Below are 5,850 nucleotides of genomic sequence, written 5' to 3'. Positions count from 1 at the left end.
GAATCATGACGTTTATTCATATTTTGTTTTGGGGTGAAGTATTGGAAAATTGCAATGTTGGGCTTTAAAGGTTGCACATTTTTTTACCACTGTTATAATTAACTATACGAGTACATAAGCTTCTCAAAAACGTCAAAGCATTTCCAGCAAGTAAACACCATTTTCCTGGAATCTTCCTAGACCCTAATGACCTGCCTGAAAAATACCTGAAAATGCATATTTAGGCTAGAGGCCTGAAGTACAGTTGTATTGACCTCTATAAAACCCTTCCTGGTACGCTAGAAGGCTGAATCTTTAGTATGTTTTTAAGTAAGCTCAGGCAGAGTTTCATTAGACTACACTAAAATCATTTGGAATATTTAGTTACAGTTTGCTAAATGGGCTCTGTTGTATAAATAGCATTAAAGTTGGTGGTTTAAATAGTCCACTGTTTCATTTCTGCCATGTTTAAAATACAGTATTATATATTTTTAATGTAATAATTTACACAAAATAGGCAGCAATGGTATCAGTAGGCACAGTAAGCAAATATTTTCCTGCCAAACTGGTTGCCATGAAACAGCTCTTATATGTAGTCCCAGCTTATGTTTAATGTGAAGCACAGGTCATATTAAATTGCTAAATACAGTATAAACAAATGTTGCCGTTTTGCCACAGTTGGTCTTAGAATGTTAAAACACTCATTGTATCATCCAGAGCTTCAGAGGACCTTCAAAATCTGTGGAGTTTTCCTTCATCTGGAAGTCACATAATAAGCAAGATGTGTATTTAGGGAAACATTTTAGGTGGAAATGGGAGATTCTATTGTGATTGATGCTGGTAATTGACTCCTTTCTTTCATTTTGCACATACAATTGTATTTAACGTCTATTTCACTCCATTGTTCTGTATCTGAAACGTTCCCCCTTGTGCTTGTGAGTGTAAAACGGAGGGTTCCTCCCACAGCTGAGCTTTTATAAAGGTCAGACAGTTGGTTGGTGGACTATGCCTGGGCTCTGCTGTCTGTGAAAGCAATCACAATGGCTTTAGGCAACTGGGGAGGAAGTGAACACATGCTAGTGTCATTAGTCACTGCTCCTGGTGGCTTTAGTGAGGCCTTTCTTTCTCCTCAAACATTTTTCTTATTTATGATGGGAAGGACCACACTTGGCTGGACACTGTTTCTGCATCTTTTTTTGTGGGGCAGGCTGATTCACTTCCTAGCGTGATGTTGTTGGGTTTTGATCCAGACACTTTGGGCCAATAATGGTTATCACAGGGCAATAGTAGAAAGCAGGACTGAGACCATTTGCAAAGTCAGTAGTTGTTTTTGAGAGGGTCATTTGTTAGTGAAAAAAATCATATTTTTTTCCTATAGAACTCCAAGTTTTACCGCAAAACAATCCGAATTGTGACGCCACGTCTTCAGAATATAAACCATATGACTTAGTTTACTGAATGGCATTTTTCTGTCTGGTAGCACTCATTTCTCATTGGTGAAAAATGTCAAAGAGTTCTTGTTGTCTGCTTGTTGTTGTGAAATGATGAAGAATGCTCCTCCAACTGTCTCTGAGCAGCATTTGGCTGCCGTGATGACAAACATATCCTTGGAAGGGAGGAGAGGTTCCCGGTTTGCGTCAAACCTGCTGGATCACACCGAATAGAAAAATATCTGCTCTTAAAGTGACTCAGCATACATGTTGGAACTGTTAATGCAGGGCTGTACGTTAACTTTTTTTTCCACATAGCACTGGTGCTACAGAGGTTGAAAGTTTTGTAGCACAGGCCAAAAAGTTGTAGCACAAGTATAAAACGTCTGTTATCATGTCTGAAAACTTAGTTACTCACATTCTTCAAAATATCTTCTTTTGTGTTCAGCACAAGAAAGAAATGAATACAGGTTTGGGACAAAATGTGAGTGAGCAAATAATGACAGAAATAGAATTTTTTTGGGTGAACTATCCCTTTAATGACAGTCAGAAGCATGTTTAGTTGCTACTGTCCCTTTAAGAGCTGCACACGTTTCTCTCTCAACTGTATTAGATGCAAAATCAATCAGACGCGAAAGACAACTTAGTCCAATAATCAGGCGCTTTTTGACAGGCTCTCAGTGTGAGCGCGCTTCATGAGTACGCTCAGAAAAAGTGCATGCAGAACAGCACGTGAATTAAATGTTTAAATGTTTATTTGTATTGCTTTAAAGCAGATGGAAATAATGTAGTTTTGTGATTGCGCATAAGTGCAGTGTCCCGTGAGAGTAACTCTACCGCTGAGCTAACACTGATGTGAATGCATGTGGCTTACGGCGTTGTACATTATATTGAGACGGAGGGAGGCGCCAGAACTGCAGCTGATAGAATGTGCGCTGTAGCACGATATTTCTTCAAAAGCAGATCGTGGAGACATTTTCATCGTCCACGATCAAAAATCGTCATATCGCACACCCCTAACTACCAAGTATAATCAATCTCACACACACAAACAAGCACAACGAAATCACTTCACACTATTAAGCGGCTGTGTTATGAACATGCAAAACTGTATCACACGCGTGCTACAGTGGTAAATTTATTCATCGCACAGACCAGTTTTTTCGTAGCACGTGCGACATACAGTATATGTCGCACTGTACAGCCCTGGTTAATGCATAGGCTATTCTTCAAATTTACTTTATTACTACTACAAGAGCTTTAAGCTCATTCTGGACATTGTGTAGAGACTCTGGAAAATATCACTCTTATCGTGGTGAAATTTTGTAATTTGTTAGATTGAGTTTTCCATCTGCTTTCCAACATGCAATGGAAAACTGCAATAAAAAATACTTGGACGCATTCTCATGAAATAACAGAACACACACAAAAAAAGGACTTTAAGGTGACGTGTAATTTCTGTGCTATTTGTGGCACTAAATGGAATTGCAGTCTGAGCAACATCATAATATTTGATCAACCAATGGTGTGAGGTTACTTGTTTGTCCAAGCAGTGGCAGACCGGAGGAGTATTTGCAAACAGTAGTGTTTTTGCTGATCTGGTTGGTTCTACACGTGGAAAGAATTTACACACTTGACCATTAATTGTACAACACTTGCTTAACTTAGCGAAGACATTTTGCACTACTACTATATATTGGTACAAAGAAAGTATATAACAGAAACAGAAAAGTAAGTATCAAATAGAGAAATTCCAGAAGGCAAATATTGTTTATACTAACCTTTGGGCTTGTTCCTGAATGACATCTCTAAAAACCTGAGCTGCAGTATGTCTAAAGCAAGTTTTAAACTTGTATATCAGTTTGAGTTTGGCTCGTCTATGTAGGATTAGCTCAGTATATCTGAATGATGACAGAATCAGACCATCATTTGTGACGGTTAGCGCTCTTCATCATTTCATCTGTGGGCTGCTGCTTCAGTGACATAAAGGAGATGAACTCCTGCTTCCAGACTCTTTCCACTCGCTCCAAAGCAGAGCTGCGTGGACTGTTTCCTAGGCAACAGCTCCAAACATCAGATGACAGTATGTCTGAGTGTATATTACAGTTCAGTAACGTGCCAAGAAGCTGTTCTGTTGAGGCAAAAACATACTTGAGCTCAGAATGAAAAATGAGTCAGAGTGAACGTTATCTCTGTACGCCAGATACCTGGAATGTTAATTTCAAACAAAAAGGGAGAAAAGAAAATCAAACATTTCTCTGTCACTTAATGTGTTTAATATTAGCTGCCATTGTTATTATGGGTCATCCAGTATTGATGTGTTAATCATTAAAAGAAAAGGGATTTTTCTTAAAAATCCAGACTCCATTTCAACAGACATATTGGAGAGAAATAGCTAAAAAGTGCTCTGTGTGCTCTTTCATGACATACCTTTCATTACACAATCTGTTGGAATAACACCCTATTCATAATTGCACCTGAGGAGTTATGTCAACTTCTTGGCTTCTTGAAATGCTGCGGCCTGCTGGTCTTGATGTTTGATATCTCAATAACATTGTATTATTTTCCCTGACAGTGTGGTTTTACCTTTACAGCCACAAACGGATTCTATGGCTTTACTTGGTAATGTTTCAGTACATTTTTAAGTACCATACTTGAATGTTTACATGCTAGTTTTACTTTCCCTCTAGTACATTTCAATGGTCAGTATTGTATTTGACTTTAAAAGTAAAACTAATAAAACATGTTTGAACTTGTACACTGACGAACAACGGCATTGTGCAGTGTAATATCCTTATCCTCCTTGATTTGGGCTGTAACAATGACAGCAGTTTTTGCTAGTGTCAGTGCTGATGTCAAGAGCAACTGCAACCAGGAAAGTTTAACACAATAGAACAATACCAAACATTCAAACATGAGCCCCACCTACTGATTAAATCAAATAAATGACTTTACATACAGGGTGACTTAAAAACTGAAAACCATATATATATATATAATTGCTATTATATTGCTGTATAAAAGGGAAATAAATTTAACTAAATTTCAGATATCAAATCATCAATTGCATTTTGTTTTTCTTTAATTTAAACAGGGTTGTTGCATTTTCAGTGCATGAAAAATAGAAAAAAAATCTTTTTTTTTTTTTGTTACATACTTTGTGAACCCTTCAATAATGAAATGCGTAATTTGGTTTTTATTTTTGCCATTTTATACATTTATTAAAAATTGGCTGAATCTACCTTCCATAAGTAACAGTCAGCTATGAAATTGTTAATTCACATCAATTGTAATTATATAATCTGTTGGAGTTGTATTTTGCTTTTTGAACATAATCTATAATTTGCAAACTCAGTTTTCCTCCTTTCATTCTTCCATTTATTTTTTCCTTTCTCTCCCACTAGAAGTTGTTAAACAAATATAAAGGTTTCCATTGCATCGCATTCGATGTGTTACAAAAAGAGTGTTTGTTTTGACAAATGAAGCTGAAACATTTATGTCAAACATTTTGGATAAACCTAACTTGACCTTGGTTTCTTTCCATTTTCAGTTATGCAAGTAGTTGCTGGCAAATTTCAGGGTGTCTAACTAAAGTCACACACAAAATTATATTTCTGAATATTTGATTAAAAAAATTTCAGGGGCAAATCTCTTTTATGACCCTTTGACCAAAACTCATGATTTGTGGCTTTCTTGTTGTTTTGACATAACAAGAACAGTAACTATGCAGCACAGCCTAATCCAGCACAGGTGGTCACTGGCAAAATCACCTCCAGATAGAGATATGGTCATAGACTGAATGTGGCAGAGAGTGAAAAATGGGAGCGTACAGTTTTACAATCTTCATCTTGGGTTAAGCTCAGTCAATAATGGCCTACTTGTTCAATAACTGGCTATGTTCCCAAGAGACACATTATATTTGTAGTAAATAAATACGGCCTCCAGAATCTCAAAAGAAATCTAGTCTGGCTGGTGGTGAATCAAAGTCGCAGAGGCATTGCAGTTCTAAATATGAAGTGCTGTCCACATCTGAAAGACTAATGGTACTTGCTAATGGTTTCGGTCAGTGGTTTTTGACAAATCTGCTGTGTAAATCAAATCAGTGCCAGATATCAAAATGGAGTATCTTCAGCAGAAGAGAAATAAGTAATGCTATTTGGACTCATGTTTATACATTATGTGATGAATGTTATGAAGAGAAAGCACTCTTCATCTCAGATGCTGTTATATCATATTTAAACAACCTCTGCATCTGGAGAACATTTTGCATTTATCTATTTTTTATGGGGGGGGGGATCCTGTTTGATAAATATGTTTTCACCACTGCTGGAACTTTTCTACTTGACTAAGAGGCTTTGGCAAACAAGAGAAGGGAATTGATCAAGGTGTTTATAAAAAAAAAAAAAAAAAGAGGAATTTTTTAAAAAAGCAGTCACTGGAA

General features: G+C 36.9%; 1 long non-coding RNA gene across 1 annotated transcript in view; it reads right to left on the bottom strand.

Moving 5' to 3' along the window:
• Positions 1–5,302, bottom strand: part of LOC107677406 (uncharacterized) — an 11,512-nt gene extending 6,210 nt beyond the window's left edge. The window contains exon 1 of the long non-coding RNA XR_001632836.1: positions 5,288–5,302. This is a non-coding gene — a long non-coding RNA (uncharacterized LOC107677406). The remainder of the gene's footprint in view (positions 1–5,287) is intronic.
• Between the last annotated feature and the right edge of the window lie 548 nt (positions 5,303–5,850).

Source organism: Sinocyclocheilus anshuiensis, unplaced genomic scaffold, assembly GCF_001515605.1.
Source record: "Sinocyclocheilus anshuiensis isolate Anshui unplaced genomic scaffold, SAMN03320099.WGS_v1.1 scaffold668, whole genome shotgun sequence".
Taxonomy (NCBI): domain Eukaryota; kingdom Metazoa; phylum Chordata; class Actinopteri; order Cypriniformes; family Cyprinidae; genus Sinocyclocheilus; species Sinocyclocheilus anshuiensis.
This window is presented reverse-complemented; position numbering and strand designations above follow the sequence as displayed.